The sequence below is a fragment of the Pinus tabuliformis genome, chromosome 7 (genome assembly GCF_031772625.1).
Source record: "Pinus tabuliformis cultivar Carrire ecotype Pingquan chromosome 7, CPIR1, whole genome shotgun sequence".
NCBI lineage: Eukaryota > Viridiplantae > Streptophyta > Pinopsida > Pinales > Pinaceae > Pinus > Pinus tabuliformis.
This window is the reverse complement of record NC_142293.1, coordinates 1163087846-1163108288: the sequence shown is the minus strand read 5'-3', so window position 1 is coordinate 1163108288 and position 20443 is coordinate 1163087846. Positions and strand designations below refer to the sequence as shown.

Below are 20443 nucleotides of genomic sequence, written 5' to 3'. Positions count from 1 at the left end.
CAGCACTGCACTAGTCACAGTATAAGGCTTAAACGTGACTCAATACTCATCACTGGTATGTCTATATTTCTAGTTTGGCATAACACAGTTGGGTTACTAAACGGATTTTGAGCATGATTTTGGTGCAATAAACCTTTAACATAAATCTATGCTATTCTGTTAGCACCTACAACGCCTTATTCTCATGTTACTTTCTGAACAGTCGACACGTTAATCTCCTAATTCACATGTGGAATGGTTAAATGAACAATGCTCTTTTGATGTCTCAATTTCAACATTGTTTATAAGTGCATTGTGCATCAAAATCTTAACAGCAGATTCAGAATTATGAAATAAATCTCACTTGCTCAGTATTCATTATATGATGGTTCCATGGCGCGATTGTGGATGGTCATCTACATAACATGATAAATGTGTAGGAGATTTAATTTTTTTAGCTGCCATAATACATTTGCAAGCACTCCAATGGTCAAATGGTTCATGCTGCATATGTGGATGATATGATTTCCTTGCTACCGTAACAATCTTGAAATCATCTTTAAATTGGTTTTAAGCACCCTTTGGGTCATTACTGTATGCAATAGATCTTGAAGTTTCACCTACAATGTGATTATCTCATGTAGGAATTTCGTCAAACACTTAGTCAACTCAGATTTCCAACTCCATTAAAAACTTCCGCAAGAATGTATTTTCACACAAATATTTGCAATCTGATTTTTATGAGCAGAAACGCTAAAGACTAAAATCTGAACTTTAAATGCTGAAAATAACAGTAAAAACCCACAAAAATTGACACATAAGATTTTTGGGCAAAGCCCCTGGAAAAACCCCAAGGGGAAAACTAGTAGAGACGAGGAAATTTTAGAGTTTACAACAATTAATTTCCAACAAAAATCATCTGTACTTATCTAAAAAATTGTGCCCAATATTCTTTTGAAAATCATGCCACAATCTGTCTAGAATTCTGTGCCTCTGCTGTACAGAATGTATGGCTGTGCGGATAGCACTAAATGCACCAGAAAATAGTCTAGAAAACAGCACCCTTGCTGTCTCAATTTCTGTGCAATTTTTTCTTGTACAAAACAGCAGTATTTATCCTTGAAATTTGTGCCCTCAGCAGAAATTTCGTGCCCAGATTTACTGCTGTACGGCCTGCATTAACGGCTGAAGATCTCCTAGAAAAGTGTGCCCTTTCCCTACTGCAAGCTGCTTTTTGAAATGTGTCCTCTTGCTGCTAGCTTCCTTGGAATTTGTGCCCTTACTAGCTGCTCCTCTTTTTCTCCTCTGACCTCTTTTCCTCTCTCTCTCTTGAAAAATGTGCCTCTTCATTACCCCCATCTCCTTTTATAAACTCATTAATTACTAGAACCATTGAATCTTGCCATCTCAAGATCAACAATGGTGACTTAATCTCTCATTGAGATGACTTAAGTCACTTTTAGAAAAAACACTATCTAGAATCACTTAAGTCACTCAAACTCTATAAAATCATTTTTAGGAAAAAACACTTTCTAGAATCACTTACTATAAATAAAGTGTCTAGGAAAGTGACACTTGCTCAGTCACTTCTGCAAGCTAGGCACTGCCACTACAGAAGTACCCCCAAACTACAATTTCTAATACTGCCTCTTAGTGAGGGAGGTACTTTTGGCACCTCTATCACCTCTGGGATCTGACTTCAAGTCCATCACATTGTTTATTATAGCAGCTCCCTCTGACTCAACAACCTATCCTGCTACTTGTCCCTGATTTGAATACCTGTGCCAGTAACCCATGATCCTAGGAGTCTCCTCTCTCCCACTCTTAGCATCCTCCTCCATCATCTCGAACCTTGACGATCTCTTGACCGAGTTAGAAGAATCCTCTCCTCTAGCTGCCTCTTGCACTACACTGAACATGAGATCCCTCTGGACTCACCATCCACATGATGACCTGCCAACTTGTACATCCTATCCACATGGATGCCAATAACTTGTGCTATATCCACACTCTCGCCCATTAGATAAATCACTACATGTCCATTACAAAATAGAATGATTTATCTGTCATCTTCTAGAACTGCCTCGGAGAGGAGATTTTCCCATAGCTCTGGTACCCAAAGCACATGGTCACCCTCCAGATATCCTCCTCCAACTAGAATCTCACATATTCAGTCCCTCTCACCGCATGTGTGGTGTGCGCCCCACTGTAAACACGCATGTCTGAGTCGATACTTGTCATACTAAAGAACATAGCTCTAGCTCCTGTCATGTGGTGCGATGCCCCACTGTTCACAACTAAACTGCAACGTTCTCGCACTTATTGACACTGCTCCTTGAAAGATGAGATACCAAGGAGAACTCCTCGAACTTCTCCGCAAACTTGGCAACCTCAGCTGAACCAACTACCTGTTCCTCATTCTCTTTACCTTTCTTTTTGTTTGGACATTGGCCTACATAGTGACCAAACGTGTGACATGCAAAGCACATGAATTTGCTCATGTCCTTCCCGGAAGTAGATCCCCCACTTCCCTTTACATTTCCCTTGCCTTTACCCTTTGCTGCAAGGGCCACATAATGTTAGTCACCATTGTCTGTCTTCACTTGATCTCTACTCATAGAACACTCGGATTTTTTCTTGAGTAAAGTCATCCCACAACCTGCTCCAATCTGGAAGATGCTCTCTACCCACCACACACTTCACAAAAACATCCCACTCCTGAGTCCTTGGTGAAGCCCTTCAAAGCTATACGCACCAACTATGAGTCTGAAATGACCTTTCCAACTGTTGCCAACCCATCTTTCACCTGAGCAACTCTGGTGAGATAGGAGGCCACACTCTCTCTTTTGACCATCCTAGCATTAAGGAGCTTGTCCTTAAGGGCCATTTTCATGTTCTCGTTTTTAAGTGCATCCCACATTTCCTTGGCTGTTTGTTTCTTAGCCAAATGTGGAATGAGGTGATCTCTCACACCATCCAAGATAATCCTTTGTGCCCTCGCTTCCTTCACCTCATGAACATCTAGAGTAATAGGATTTGATGTGGGTACATGCACAACAGTGCTAACGAAATTCCACAGCTTGTTCTCCTTGAGAACAATTGCCATTCTCACTTTCCACTGCAAGTAGTTAGAGGCCCCTTCCAACCTGTCCTCATATCTGATACCAGAAGCCATTTCCCCAACTAACTAACAGTCACTTTTCATTTCACTTTTCCTTCACAATCCCTTTTTGCAATCCCTGTAATAAACTTGTGTAAACACCTGTCTACTGTACTTCAACAACCTTGCTCTGATGCCATGTTGAAATTTCACATACAGTGTGATTATCTCATGTAGGAATTTCGTCAAACACTTTGTAAACAGTCAGATTTCCGACTCCAATAAAAACATTAGCAATAATGTATTTTAACCCAAATACACGCAATCTTATTTTTATGAGCAGAAACAGTGAAGACTAAATTCTAACTTTAAATGCTGAAGATGACAGTAAAAACCCACAAAAATTGACACGAGATTTTCGGGCAAAGTCCCTGGAAAAACACCGAAGGGAAAACTGTTGGAAGAAAGTTGTCATTGATGTTAAAGGGCCATAAGCAGCGTCGAAAGTAAATCAAGAATTTGGTGGATTGGATCAAGACAAACACAAGAATGAATTACACCATCTTGTAGTGCTCCCCGAGACCTTTCCAACGAGCTATGGCCTGCCTTCTAACTCCTAATGGTTGAAGAAAAAATAATTTTTGAATGTGACTATATGAAGTTTGGCCAACCTAAACTTTGAGACACATCTAGGATCAAGTCGGCCCCATAATATGCATCTTCAATCAATATAAATATGCTCTAGCTGTGGGCATTTTGGGCATCAACTCGGGACATCTGAGGCAGGACGAATTCTGAAGCAGACCAATACTCAAAAGGAGCAGCGAAGGGGTCATCAAGAGCACTGATTAGGGTTACATTTATCTTTGTTTTGATTTGTCATCTGTGGCTATTTGCTGAGGTGATTTTGTCTTTTTGAGGCATTGATCATTGTTTTTAATGACTGATCTAAAGGTGAATTAAAGGTAGTCCGAGCACTGAGATAGTCTAAGTTCAGAGGCCCTTGTTTGAGTTTGACTGAGGCCCTAATTCTGCCCTGCGCTGAGGCCTATTCAGCCTTGCACCTAAAACCCAATTTGGGCTGCCCGAGGTCCATTTCGGACCTGTACCTGAGGCATGTTTTGGGCCTGTTTAGGGTAAGTCTGAGGCTAGCTCCAAGCTAGTTAAAGGTCATTTTCTAAGTTGTCAGAGCCTGGGTTTATAGCTTTCCCTAAAGCAAAATTCGACCTCTTCTTGAGGCAATCTTTCATTTGTCCTTAAGCAAAGTTGCATACTAGTTTTGCACTGCTTTTGTTCCCTTGTATGAGGCTGGACTTGGAGGTATTCTTGTGGCACAATTTGGCCCCTTGTCTGAGGCACCTTGGAGGACAGAACCGAGTCACTTTTGAAGCAGATCCAAGTCTTATGTTGAGGCTGATCCAAGACATTTTAAAGCAGTTCCGAACTCCTCCATGAAGCAGAGCTAGACTATATAGTGAAGCAGTTCAAGCCTATGTTGAGAGACCTTGTCCAAGACAGATCTAAGCTTGTTTGAGTAGAAACAGACTTAACCCTATCCAAGAAGCTTGTTCTGAGGTATGGAGTAGATCTGTTCATTTGGTATTGAATTATGTATTCTTGAAACATATTGTAAATTGAATATGACAAAGAAGCAGGCCTGAAGTTGTAAAGGGCTTAATGGTATTTATGAATTAAGAGTCAAGACAGTGATACTTGGACAAGTTTGATAGAGTTTTGTTGACTATAATCTGAGCATGTATTGATAAAAGTTGACAATATTTATATTGTTGTAATTGGGTCATTGTCCCTGGTACGAGAGCTCAAGAATTATTATTTATCTTTTATTATAAAGGGTGAAGGGTGGTGCTAGGCAAGGAAGTTGTAGCTTCCTTTAGGAGGTTTTCGCCTCCTTTTAGTGGGAGTTGGTAAACCTGGGGTTGTGGCCCTTCCAGTTGTAGCTGGTAAATCTGGAAGTTGTTGCTTCCCTTGTTATTGGTTAATGGTTTTGATACTAAATTGTAAGAATAAGTGAAATACTGTTTCACCGCCCCCTCAATGTATCCAACAAAAACTAGTAGAGAAGAGGAAATTTTATTAAATGCTCACAAAGAAATTTCTGAGTTTACAACAATTAATTTCTAGCAAAAACCAACTTTAGTTATCTAAAAAATTGTGCCCAATATTCTCTCAAAAACTGTGCCCAATATTCTCTCAAAAACTGTGCCACTTGTCTAGAATTCTGTGCCTCTACTGTACGGACTGCGCGGACAACACTAAATGCAACAGAAAACAATCTAGAAAACAATGCCCTTGCTGTCTTGATTTTTGTGCCATTTTTTCTTGCATAAAACAACAATATTTGTCCTTGAAATTCATGCCCTCTTAGCCGAAATTTTGTTCCCAAATTTAATGTTGTACGACTTGCATTAATGGCTTAAAATCTCCTAGAAAAGCATGCCCTTTTCTTGTTGCAAACTACCTTGAGAAATGGTGCCCTTCTCTTGTTGCTAGTTGCCTTGGAATTTGTGCCCTTCCTTGCTGCTCCTCTTTTTCTCCTCAACCCTCTTTCTATCTCTCTTGAAAAATGTGCCTCTTCACTTCCCCCATCTCCTTTATAAACTCATTAATTACTAAAATCATTAAATCTTGCCACCTCAAGATCAAAGGTGGTGACTTAATCTTTCATTGAGATGACTTAAGTTATTTTAGAAATCACTTTTAGAAAAAACACTTTCTAAAATCACTGAAGTCACTTCTAGTATTTAAATATAAAAAGCCAATTTATAAATAAAGTGTCTAGGAAGTGACACTTGCTCAGTCACTTCTGCAGGCTAGGCATTGCCACTGCAGAAGTACCCTCAAGCTACAATTTCTAACAATAGAGTCTTTTCTATTCCTTCACAAGCTCTATTCATGGTTTAAAATCTTGAAAAGTCAAATTGCATCTGAGTCACCATTTGGGTTTGGGCTTGCTCTTGGGAAGATGTTTTTGCTACCAAAGCTTTAATATTTGCACCTCTAGGTGAGTAAGTTAAGTTGAGTACATCAATCCTAGGTTATTTTCCTGCCCTATACTAATGCTTAGGATTAATTCAGGGATTCCCACCTTGGGTAGGACTTTCCTGACCGAAAGAATGGAGTGAATCACTAGAGTGACCGATAGTAATTCACTTGATAATATTCTTATCAACAATTAATTTCTAGCAAAAACCAACTTTACTTTTCTAAAAAATTGTGCCCAATATTCTCTCAAAAACTGTGCCATTTGTCTAGAATTCCATGCCTCTACTGTACGGAGTGTGTGGACAACACTAAATGCACCAGAAAACAATGCCCTTTCTGTCTTGATTTTTGTGCCATTTTTTCTTGCATAAAACAACAATATTTGTCCTTGAAATTCATGCCCTCTCAGCCGAAATTTCGTGCCCAAATTTACTGTTGTACGATTTGCATTAATGGCTTAAAATCTTCTAGAAAAGCATGCCCTTTTCTTGTTGCAAACTACCTTGAGAAATGGTGCCCTTCTCTTGTTGCTAGTTGCCTTGGAATTTGTGCCCTTCCTGGCTGCTCCTATTTTTCCCCTCAACCCTCTTTTTATCTCTCTTGAAAAATGTGCCTCTTCACTTCCCCATCTCCTTTATAAACTCATTAATTACTAAATTCATTAAATCTTGCCATCTCAAGATCAAAGGTGGTGACTTAATCTTTCATCGAGATGACTTAAATCACTTTTATAAAAAACACTTTCTAAAATCACTGAAGTCACTTCTAGTATTTAAATATAAAAAGCCACTTTATAAATAAAGTGACTAGGAAGTGACACTTGTTCAGTCACTTCTGCATGCTAGGCATTGCCACTGCAGAAGTACCCCCGAGCTGCAATTTCTAACAATAGAGTCTTTTCTATTCCTTCGCAAGCTCTATTCATGGTTTAAAATCTTGAAAAGTCAAATTGCATCTAAGTCACCATTTGGGTTTGGGTTTGGGTTTGCTCTTGGGAAGAATTTTTTGCTACCAAAGCTTTAAGATTTGCACCTCTAGGTGAGTAAGTTAAGTTGAGTACATTAATCCTAGGTTATTTTCCTCCCCTCTACCAATGCTTAGGATTAATTCAGGGATTCCCACCTTGGCTAGGACTTTCCTGACCTAAAGAGTGGAGTGAATAACTAGAGTGACTGATAGTAATTCACTTGATAATATTCTTATCAACAATTAATTTCTAGCAAAAACCAACTTTACTTTTCTAAAAAATTGTGCCCAATATTCTCTCAAAAACTGTGCCACTCGTCTAGAATTCCATTCCTCTACTGTACGGACTGTGCAGACAACACTAAATGCGCCAGAAAACAATCTAGAAAACAATGCCCTTGCTGTCTTGATTTTTGTGCCATTTTTTCTTGCATAAAAGAACAATATTTGTCCTTGAAATTCATGCCCTCTCAGCTGAAATTTCGTTCCAAATTTGCTGTTGTACGACTTGCATTAATGGCTTAAAATCTCCTAGAAAAGCATGCCCTTTTCTTGTTGCAAACTACCTTGAGAAATGGTGCCCTTCTCTTGCTGCTAGTTGCCTTGGAATTTGCGCCCTTCCTTGTTGCTCCTCTTTTTCTCCTCAACCCTCTTTTTGTCTCTCTTGAAAAATGTGCCTCTTTACTTCCCCCATCTCCTTTATAAACTCATCAATTACCAAAATCATTAAATCTTGCCATCTCAAGATCAAAGGTGGTGACTTAATCTTTCATTGAGATGACTTAAATCACTTTTAGTATTTAAATATAAAAAGCCACTTTATAAATAAAGTGTCTAGGAAGTGACACTTGCTCAGTCACTTCTGCAGGCTAGGCATTGCCACTGCAGAAGTACCCCTGAGCTACAATTTCTAACAATAAAGTCTTTTGTATTCCTTTGCAAGCTCTATTCATGGTTTAAAATCTTGAAAAGTCAAATTGCATCTGAGTCACCATTTGGGTAAGTACCCCCGAGCTACAATTTCTAACAATAGAGTCTTTTCTATTCCTTTGCAAGCTCTATTCATGGTTTAAAATCTTGAAAAGTCAAGTTGCATCTTAGTCACCATTTGGGAAGCTGTTTTTGCTACCAAAGCTTTAAGATTTGCACCTCTAGGTGAGTAAGTTGAGTATGTTAATCCTAGGTTATTTTCCTCCCCTATACCAATGCTTAGGATTAATTTAGGGATTCCCACCTTGGCTAGGACTCTCCTGACCTAAAGAGTGGAGTGAATCACTTAGAGTGACCGATAGTAATTCACTTGATAATATTCTTAGGATTCCCCTAGATTAAGGTTTGGATTTTACTTTAGGAAGTGTCTAAGATAGATAAAATAAGATAATATGTGTAACTCATTTAGAGGTTACCCCTTGAAGTGGTATTGTAAGTTGGCGTTTTGAAATGCACTTTATTATAACAACGTCATCTTTTAACCCATCACTTGTTATGTTTTGATATTAGATGTTAATGGAATAGTTGTATGCACTATGTATATCATCAATTAAGTAAAATATCCTTCTAGTACTAGGGTAGATCCTCTTGTACCATTATCATGCAATGATACAACATTTCAAATCCTTCTTGTTGACATCCTCTGAGATGTCTCATTAGGTCCTGAGGCAACATAGGCATCACGTCATGCAGTCAACTGTTTGTCCCACATCCACTATGTTCTTCTTCCTTCTTTACTCCCACTCTTCAAATAAGACATATATGAAATCATTTGGAGTTTACACCCTCGAAGTGGTACTAGGCTCTGCTTCATGTTTTAACCCATCACTGAAGTCACTTCTAGTATTTAAATATAAAAGCCACTTTATAAATAAAGTGTTTAGGAAGTGACACTTGCTTAGTTACTTCTGCAGCCTAGGCATTGCCACTGCAGAAGTACCCCCGAGCTACAATTTCTAACAATAGAGTGTTTTCTATTCCTTCACAAGATCTATTCATGGTTTAAAATCTTGAAAAGTCAAATTGCATCTAAGTCACCATTTGGGCTTGGGCTTGCTTTTGGGAATAATTTTTTGCTACCAAAGCTTTAAGATTTGCTCCTCTAGGTGAGTAAGTTAAGTTGAGTACATTAATCCTAGGTTATTTTCCTCCCCTATACCAATGCTTAGTATTAATTCAGGGATTCCCACCTTGGCTAGGACTTTCCTGACCTAAAGAGTGGAGTGAATCACTAGAGTGACCGATAGTAATTCACTTGATAATAGTCTTAGGATTCCCCTAGATTAAGGTTTGGATTTTACTTTAGGAAGTGTCTAAGATAGATAAAATAAGATAATATGTGTACTCATTTAGAGGTTACCCCTTGAAGTGGTATTGTAAGTTGGTGTTTTGAAATGCACTTTAATATAAGAACTTCATATTTTAACCCATCACTTGTTATGTTTTGATATTAGATGTTAATGGAATAGTTGTATGTACCATGTATATAATCAATTGTCAGTAAAATATCCTTCTAGTACTAGGGTAGATCCTCTTGTACCATTATCATGCAATGCTACTACATTTCAAATCCTTCTTGTTGACATCCTCTGAGATGTCTCATTAGGTTCTGAGGCAACATAGGCATCATGTCATGCAATCAACTGTTTGTCCCACATCCACTATGTTCTTCTTCTTTCTTTACTCCCACTCGTCATGAAATCATTTGGAGTTTACACCCTCAAAGTGGTACTAGGATCTGCTTCATGTTTTAACCCATCACTGAAGTCACTTCTAATATTTAAATATAAAAGCCACTTTATAAATAAAGTGTCTAGGAAGTGACACTTGCTCAGTCACTTTTGTAGGCTAGGCATTGCCAGTGCAGAAGTACCCCCGAGCTACAATTTCTAACAATAGAGTCTTTTCTATTCCTTCGCAAACTCTATTCATGGTTTAAAATCTTGAAAAGTCAAATTGCATCTAAGTCACCATTTGGGTTTGGGCTTGCTCTTGGGAATAATTTTTTGCTACCAAAGCTTTAAGATTTGCTCCTCTAGGTGAGTAAGTTAAGTTGAGTACGTTAATCCTAGGTTATTTTCCTCCCCTATACCAATGCTTAGGATTAATTCAGGGATTCCCACATTGGCTAGGAATTTCCTGACCTAAAGAGTGGAGTGAATCACTAGAGTGACCGATAGTAATTCACTTGATAATATTCTTAGGATTCCCCTAGATTAAGGTTTGGATTTTACTTTAGGAAGTGTCTAAGATAGATAAAATAAGATAATACGTGTAACTCATTTAGAGGTTACCCCTTGAAGTGGTATTGTAAGTTGCCGTTTTGAAATGCACTTTAATATAACAGCTTCATCTTTTAACCCATTACTTGTTATGTTTTGATATTAGATGTTAATGGAATAATTGTATGTACTATGTATATCATCAATTGTCAGTAAAATATCCTTCTAGTACTAGGGTAGATCCTCTTGTACCATTATCATGCAATGCTACTGTTGAAATTTCTAAGTCTATCCATTAGAAAATTAATCTGTATTCTGCTGGTTTATTTCTTCTACTTGTAAATTCTGAACAAGTTATTTAATACATTTAAATACCGAAATAAACACAATACAGTCACAACATCTACAGATCAACAACTGAAAGAAAACAAGCACACAAGTGACACCGTTGTTTTTGGACAAATGTCCCCGGAAAAACCCAAGGCGGAAAAAGCGATGCAGCTATTCTGAGGGTTATATTATTATGCAGTCTTTCTGAGTACAACTGGGTGCCTAACCGGCTCACCCGACAAAGAAAAATACACGGCAACAATACCTCTATATTCGGAAACAGGTATTCAGAAAACTTGTCCCACGAAACCCTCTCCGACACAACTGAAGCTCAACGCTGGTCCTTCTGGCCTCTGTGTCGGCCTCCTGTTGACCTGCGCTAGCCCCAGGACCCTCCACGTCAACCTTCTGAGGCAGTGCGTAGCCTTTGGGACCCTCTGCGTCACTCCAACAACTTCTTCGTGGATGACGCAATCCCTCTGGCCTCTGCGCTGTCTCTGCTGGGCTCTGCGTAGCCTGGACTGGCTGTTGCTCTCGCTCTCTCTGCTTCTGCACTAGTCTCCCAGTGCTATCTCTGCCTCTCTGTCTCGTACTCACTGCCCCTCGCTGCTAATCACTGATTCAACTTTGCTTGGCAACCCCGCTCTAGCAAAATGAATGATTGATCACTCTGGTGTGTTCTCCAACTGACCCTCAAGCCTCTTCTTATACTTTTCTCGTTGGTCCATCAACGATCGAGATTAAATCTCTAAGCAACGACTAAGATTAGATTTGTCTTGATCCATGACTTTTGGAACCTTTTAACCGAGTTCTCCATTAAAAATATTAATTATTTTAATATCTCCCAAGCCGGGTACAATCTGTCCAACCATTTCTGGGTCTTGGAGATCTCATGTGCTTTAGCCTCTCCACCAATTTTCATGGCTAGAGCACATCCGATGCTACCCCAAATCAACACTCCCTCTTAGCGAGCACTGTGCTCTAGTAATACTCCTCACTGAGTATCACACTGATCATCCGGCACCGGTACCTGTGCTGATGCTAGGCTTGCTTCCCAACATCCTCTGCACTGCTGCATCCTGTACTGTTGCCCATGGCCCTACCACTGCCACTGCTGCATCTGTACGACAACTCCTTCTGCATCCGTGCTACTGTTGGTCCATCCTCCCAGCACTGCATCTACACTGCAACCCCCTCTCATCATGCTGCATTGTGCTACTGCATATTGCTACTACACTGCAACTCAATTACTGAGAAGTAAGTCACTGATCGACCCAACTTCTGACATCCCTTTTCGGCTAGAAACACTCTCGATGCTGAAGCTCCCTTTGCCGCTCACAAGTGCTCCCTCTACTAACCTCTGCACTGCTGCAACAACTCCCTGCATCTCGCATCGTTGCACACCTCTCTGTGCCATCCTGCACTAGTGCAACACTCACGTGCCTCTCACACTGTTGCAGCCTGCTAGCCTCGCGCTGCCCGGGGACTACTGCACTGTAGCACTCTCTGTTGCTCCATCCGCATCTGTCTCTCCCTACATATGTCAATCCTGCTACTCCTCTTCGGGGCTCCCGTAGCAAGGTATAATCCAAGAGGTTGGGTACCTCAAGGATCTTGCCCCTCATCGCCTGTAGTCCGTTTGACTATAGCTCGATGTATCCCCACTTCTTCTCGAGTGGCACATGAGCACTCATGGCACAATCTTCATCCTCCTCGACCTCCTTCTCTGCCTTCGTTGGCGCTGCCTTAGAGTCCGAAGCCTCTCCCTTAATCTTCTTCCTTGGACACTGGTTCACATAATGACCCAGTTCCCCACAATGGAAGCACTTGACCTTGGAGAGGTCCTTCTTCTTTCTCTTCTCCTGTTTTCCCGCAGATGCCAGAGCCGCATCATCTTCCTCGTCCTTCTTGATTTTGACTCCTTTCCCACTACGCCCCGTCTTGCTCAGCCGTCTGATCTCCTCTTGGCGAAGAGCTGCCCACAATTCTTCCCAATCTGGAAGATCTGCCCTGCCTAGTATACTCTGGACAAATGTCTCCCACTCCTTGGAGACTGCGTTAAGTGCGGTCCTCACCAACATCTCCTCATTCGGCGTGGCCCCTATGGAAGTTAGCTGGTCCCGGATCTCCTTCAATCGACCGAGAAAGTGATCTATTTGCTCCCCCTTCTGCATCTGGTATTACCGCAGCTGATTCTCAAGTAACATCTTCCTCTGCACGGAAGTATGCTGGTACAATTTCTTTAGGGCCTCCCACATCTCATTTGCCGTATTCTTCTCGGCAATATGTTGGACCACATGATCCTTGATCCTGTCAAGGATGATGCACTTCGCCTTGGCCATTTCCTCGTACTTCTCATTCTCAGTTGGGTCAACTGGGATCGCCACTACTCTCAAGGCGAAGGCCTTGATGCGATATCTGTCTAGAATGGACAAGATCATGGCCTTCCAGACCACAAAGTTGGACGCTTCGTTCAGCCTATCCTGATCCCTCAGCCCATTCACGGCCATCTCGCTGCTCTTCTGTCGACTCCTCCAAGTTTCTCTACTTCCCTCCTGGAAGTCCTCTGTTCGACTCCTGCTGAGTCTTTCTACTTCTAGTTTGGAAGTTCTTGGTTCGACTCCTGCGGAGTCTCTCTTTTTCCCTTCTGGACTCCCTCTAAGTCCCAATTTCCCTCCTGGAAATCCTTCTGCCAAACGTCAAGTTGCCCCTCTCCGATCGTCTGTGTAACTGCAACACTGATCCAGATTCCTTGGCTAGAAATCCACCTCAGCAGCAACAACACCCCACCAGCTTCACTCCCCGCAAACTGCCCACAACTTCCTATGCCCCAACAACTGAAGAATTGAGCCTCTAGGCTCTCCGCAATCCTGGCACTGGCTAAAATGCTCCCCTAGCCAACTGCTTCAACCCTCCTGGTCTCTGTGTGGCTCTTCGTGAGCCTTTTCTTCCCTCCTCGGCTTCTGCGCTGGCCTCTCTCTGGCTCGAACTGATGACGCAGTCCCTCTGCGTCAACCCTTCTCTGCTGCTTTTTGCAAGGAACAACTTTTGTCACTCGGGACAATTGTTTCTACTGCAAATGCTCTGCTTCAGTGGGTGCCTTCAGCTCTCCTGTGATCTGCAATCACGCTTTGATACCATGTTGAAATTTCTAAGTCTATTTGATAGAAAATTAATTTGTATTCTGCTGGTTTATTTCTTCTACTTGTAAATTTTGAACAAGTTATTTAATACATTTAAATACCAAAATAAACACAATACAGTCGCAACATCTACAGATCAACAACTGAAAGAAAACAAGCACACAAGTGACACCGTTGTTTTTGGAAAAATGTCCCCAGAAAAACCTAATGCGGGAAAACTGGTGCAGCTATTCTGAAGGTTATATTATTATGTAGTCTTTCTGAGTACAATTGGGTGCCTAACCGACTCACCCGACAGAGAAAAATACACGACAACAATACCTCTATATTCAGAAACAGGTATTCAGAAAACCTATCCCACAAAACCCTCTTTGGCACAACTGAAGCTCAATGCTGGCCCTTCTAGCCTTTGCGTCAGCCTCCTGCTGACCTGCGTCAGCCCCAGGACCCTCTGCGTCAGCCTTCTGAGGCAGTGTGCAGCCTCTGGGACCCTCTTTGTCAATCCAACAACCTCCGCGTGGATGACGCAGTCCCTCTGGCCTTTGCGCTGTCTCTGCATACCTTGGAGTGGTTGCTGCTCTCGCTCTCTACTTCTGTGTTGGTCTCTCAGTACTATATTTGCCTCTCTGCCTCGTACTCACTGCTCCTCATTGCTGATCACTGATTCAACTTTGCTTCGCAACCCCGCTCCAGCGAAATGAATGACTGATCACTCTGGTGTGTTCTCCAATTGACCCTCAAGCTTCTTCTTATACTTTTCTCGTTGGTCCATCAATGGTCGAGATTAAATCTCTAATCAACGACTAAGATTAGATTTGGCTTGATCCATGACTTTTGGAACCTTTTAACCCAATTTTATATTAATACCCATTAGACTTGAGAACTCCATTAAAAATATTAATTATTTTAAAATCTCCCAAACTGGGTACAATCTGTCCAAACCATTTCTGGGTCTTGGAGATCTCACGTGCTTTAGCCTCTCCACCAATTTTCATGGCTAGAGCACATCCGATGCTACCCCAAATCAATAGCTACAACATTTCAAATCCTTGTTGTTGACATCCTCTTAGATGTCTCATTAGGTCCTGAGGCAACATAGGCATCATGTCATGCAGTCAACTGTTTGCCCCACATCCACTATGTGCTTCTTCTTTCTTTACTCCCACTCTTCAAATAAGACATATATGAAATCATTTGGAGTTTACACCCTCGAAGTGGTACTAGGCTCTACTTCATGTTTTAACCCATAACTTATTGTCTTGCTGTTGGATATTAATGGAACATTTGTATGTATATCATTAATCGTGAGTAAAGTATACTTCCAATACTAGGTTAGGTAGTCTTGTACCATGGATTGTGTCTTTCTACAACACTTCAAATCATTCTTGTTGAACTTGACACCCTCTTAAATGCCTCATCACTCATCAGGGTTTTGAGACAACATAGGCATTGCATCAAGTAAGCAATAGAGTTTTCGAGTGTCAAGAGTGGAGGTAAAGTTGGCCATGAGACGATGAGGGTCACATCTGCAAATAGATGACAAAGTGTTTTGGTGCCCATTTGGAGGTGGCTAGATTGCTTGAGGAAATAGTGGACGGAGGCGTATGGTTATCGCTAAACCTCCCTATATGATTGGCTGATCCAAAGTTAAACATGCTGATCTAGATCATGAAGCTACAATTGCCCCCTCTACTTAATATTTTATGATGTTCTGATTATTGCTGGCATGCCCTTTTGGGAAAACTTTATTTATTTATTTATTTTCTTTATGGTCTTGCAATGTGGCATTGTGAAAACGAGTTTTTAGCCAGCTAGTTTCATTGGGATTTTGTATCTTTAATTTCCCTCATAGATTTTTGTTTTTTTTTCAATGGGAACTTGTACCACCTGTTTTTCTTTCCTTTGTAACATTCTTATTGTACTTCTATGTTACATTAAGATGGTTACAAATGTTTAGAATCAAAGGGTAAGATTTGCTTGTATCCTTTTTTTCTTTTCACTATTTTTAATATAATTAGTTTCTTTTCCACCAGCAAAACGTGAAAAATGAGTTCATAATCTACTTATGTGTGTTAAAGGGCCATATTTGTTGATGATTTTTTTTTTTATGAATAAATGCATTCATAATATAGAAGGATTCAAGGTTTGTTTACAATCACTAATTCTTTTAACTTCATAACTTTTCATGTATAATAAGTGACAATCTAAGCCAGTTACAAGTGCTATGACTTTCGTTACCATGGTTGAAATCCTTTATTATGCTAATAGCCATATACTACAAATAGTGATGACTATAATTATGGTGGAAGGGCATGCTTGTTTTTCCGCTAACACTTTTTTTCAATGAAATGAAGCTGTACTTCAACAATTTAGCATTGTGTCCCTTCTAGTGACCTTGATTATGAACTTCCTGTCATGGTTATTGAACTTCAACCACCCATTGTGATTCATATTGAAGGTAGAGACGAGGAAAATGGCACTAAAGAAAGCCCTCAAACTTGTTACAAAGGGTTTACAATGAGGTAATAAACGTGGGCAGACGTCTTGATTCTTGTTGATAATGATGAATGAAATTCCACTTGTGAGGATCCTTCCCTGGCTACTGAGTGTGTTGAGTCCTCTCAGAATGCGTATGCATGTGATGATTGAGAGCCACATGGATTGCTTGCATTTGTAATTTGAAACATTGCCAAATGTGTACTTCCGTCTCATGTCTTGAGATCAAGTTCTCTATAATTAATTAGTGATTCATAATCAGGGGAATGATGTTTTCTTGATCAATTGGTGATTCTTTAGTTGATGAAGCAACTAAGTTGTATTAATCGATATGGGTGGAGTTTTTGGGTCTCATGCTACAACTTTGACACTTATAAGAATGACTTGCCAATTCTATTGGCAGATTGGTGTGCCAAGAATCATATTATGTCCTTAACCCTAAGACCAATAACATAATTTGCGTCCAAGTTGATATATCTCAAAACTGAGTTTATTGAGCTCTCGTGGAGAATTCCAAGTAATGTGAGTGAATGCAATATACAAATGAATATTGCGAACACTTCTTTTAGGATGAAAGCCCAAACCATAAAATAAGGGATTTTTTAACCAAATGCTAGGAACCACTGTAATACAAATTGATCCCAATTGATGATGGGTCTCAGTGTTTTAACAATAATTAATAATTAATGCCACAGAATCCCAAGTTCACACTTAAATTATCAATTCTGATTCGTAATGCTTTAGAGGTGCTGTGCATTGTGCATGCAGCCTCAACACAAGGTTTTATTTGCTGAGATGTGCTCTATTATTTATGAATGTTGTGCAATTCCCTATGCATTTAAACTAACTAATTTATCAACAGTAAAATTAGCACAAGAAATCATCGTATGCTGGCTGAGGAAAGTATATTCTACAGCTAACCATTCAAGAGCAAAAAGATCCATAGGCAGCCATTGCTGCACTCTGAATAAATAATTTAACTGCAAAAACCATTGAAATAAAGCTACAATCATTAAAGAAAATAAATCAGTAAACAGTTATATGAACGTGTAAAGAAAGCTACAGGTACAGAATTAAAAAATGCATATACATAGAAAAACAACAGCAGGAATCATAACCGTGGAAAGAGGGACTCAACCACCTGTTGCAGCTTTGGAGTGGCCCTTACTTTGAGGCAACCAATGTGTTGAATACCTGAGCTAAACCTTAACTCAGATCTGCTAGAGCAATATTTTTATTAATCAACAAGAATAAGAGTTACAATGCTGAACTTCAAAGAAAGGTTGCCAAAGCGTGCAGTGAAGTGAGAGCATTGGGAGTGCCATTTTCCAAAAAATCTCCGGAGTGGAGTGTACATGGAGCATATATATATATATATATATATATATATATCAACAAGAATAAGAGTTACAATGCTGAACTACAGCTATAGATCAAAGAAAGGTCGCCAAAGTGTATAGTGAAGTGAGAGCATGGGGAGTGCCATTTTCCAAAAAATCTCCGGAGTGGAGTATATATATATATATATTAAAAACACATGCAAAATGCCAAGTTAGTTGCAGAATATCGGAAAACATTGCATATCTGTGCTATTTATAGATGGATACTACATTGTTACAAAGATAGAAATGGAAATCATTTGAGCATCGACCATCTAATGATGAATGAAATTCCACTTGTGAAGATCCTTGCCTGGCTACTTAGTGGGTTGAGTCCTCTTAGCTTGCCTATGTATGTGATAATTGAGAGCCACATGGATTGCATGCATTTGTAATTTGAAACATTGTCAAATGTCTACTTCTGTCTCGAGTCTTGAGATCAATCTCTATAATTAAGTAGTTACTCATAATCAAGGGAATGCTGTTTTTTTCATCAATTGGTGAGTCTTTAGTTGATGAAGCAACTAAGTTGCATTACTCAATATGTTTGCTTGCAATTACAAAAAAACATACAAATTGTTAAGCCATATAATAGAGACATGCCATTAACATATGAAATGAAATATGTTATTTAGCAATTGTCAACATGACCAAATAATTATGTTTGCAAAATAGGTCATTTGCACATTGAAGTATGAAAATCGAAAGGTCCAAAACACTACTCTGATCTAGTTGCTAAATACTATGAATCTATCATCTATGACATAAATTAGTGAAAAAGGAGAAACAATTATTAAAATATCTTTATGATTTAGTGTTATGCATAAAAAATAAATAAATATTAATTATGATAAATTAGGAAAAAGGGGCACGATCAAAAGATCACAACCCCTCATGTAAAGGTACCAAGGCTATATTTAAGCCAAGGGAACTAGAATTGCACAACAAGGCTATATTTAAGAAAAAGTAAAGTTTAGGGAACTAGAATTGGTGGCCATGACTCTAATGGTAGAAGGAATAATGGACAACCTTGTCCCATTCATAGCCAACATCAATCATGCTCAGGAAATGTATGAAGCATCGTCAAAGTTATTCACTATAAGAACATTGGTCAAGTAGCAAGTTTGAAGAATGATCTGAAGACCACAAAGATGACTAAAGAAGACACATTGGCCTCCTTTGTGAAAATAACAAGAATCAGGGATGATCTTTTGGCCATTGATGAAATTGTTCCAGATAAAGAACTCATGACCACTGCTCTATTAGGATTGCTACCTACTTGGGGTGCATTTGCTGCAGGACTTAACAGTTGGAAGGAAGCTCCCACTTCTGAAGAACTATGGATTGTCTGCAGTCAGGAAGAATTAAGGATCTCATTAGTTGCCAATTTTGAAGATGTTTCAAATGCCTACATTGCTCAACATAAAGGAAAGAAATCAAAAGGACCGAGGAAGAAAGTAGACATGTCCAAAGTAGAATGCTATCAATGTCATAAGAAGGGTCACTACAAAAGTGATTGTCCTGACAATCCAAGAAACAAGAAGAGAGAAAGAGATCAAGCAATGTTGCTGAAGAAGAAGATCCAAAGAAAGTCAAACTTGAAGAATCTGATAAAAGGGACTTACACTATGGATCAATTATGGGCTCATGAATTCTCAAGTGGCTTCGTAGAACTAATAAGGAAATAACCCTGAGGGTTAGCTCATCAGTTAGTGCCATTGTTACCAAGACCTTGTCAATAATTCGATGTGTTGCACAAGTCCCTGATTCAATTCCCAAATTACTAAAGGAAATTTTGGATCTCAAATGGGCCTTCTAGAAAATGGATACTACTTTCAAAGTTAAAAATAGTCAATCTCATTGATTCATTGATTGCACAAATTTTAAAATACTAGCACACGTTTTCAAGGTTGCCCAAAAGTTAACGCTCGTAGCAGTTTAATTATAGTTAATGTACCTGTTCAATAAAAAATAATAAAATCACCACAATAAGACAGTGATTGTTTCTTATGTCACATAAAAATAAGTGAGATTGTCTTAAATTTTCTTTATCACGAGGGAATACGATTTGTTCTCGTGCCCCTTAAATTTGATATTTTAAGTGGGGCAACTACCTTTCCCTTGGATAGTGTCAAGGATATGACAAATAATCTTGATGAATCAGGTATAAGATCAAGGACTTGCCTTATTGCTTGCAAATGAGTGCTAGTGAATCTAAATAGTCTTCTACAATACTATTGGCCTTGGGCAAGAGAAGTTGAAGGTTTAACATAATTGATCATTTGTGTCTCATAAATCTGATGCTCGACAAAATTCATATCATAGCCTTCGGTGGATGGGTATCTAGTAAGATTCCATGCTGATAAAACACGCTATAGTTTTAACAACCTAAACTTCAGTTTTCTAGTGCACAAGTATGATGGTGGTGTTTTTGATCTAATTGGGATTTGGATTAGGATATGGGCTTGATACAACACTGGAAACAACGTTTCTAAAGCTGTTGGAAGAGGATATGGGATTGACACAATGCTAGCTAAAGGAAAAGATGGTGACATGACCCCTGGATTCTTGGTCATGGGGTTTGAGATTCTTTCTTGTAGTTACATCCACAAAATAGATTCTAGAAGCATATGAAAACGTGGAACAAGAGATGGGCTTGATACAATGCTGGAAACAACATTTCTAAGGCCGTTGGAAGATGATACGGGCTTGATACAATGCTGGAAACAACCTTTCTAAGGTCGTTGGAAGAGGATATGGGCTTAACACAATGCTAGGTGAAGGAAAATATGGTGACATGACCCTTGGATTCTTGGTCATGGGGTTTGAGGTTGT

The 20443-nt window shown here is 39.6% G+C and overlaps 1 long non-coding RNA gene across 1 annotated transcript in view; it reads left to right on the top strand.

Moving 5' to 3' along the window:
• Positions 1 to 20443, top strand: part of LOC149251610 (uncharacterized) — a 216480-nt gene that overhangs the window by 112394 nt on the left and 83643 nt on the right. The window lies entirely within an intron of this gene.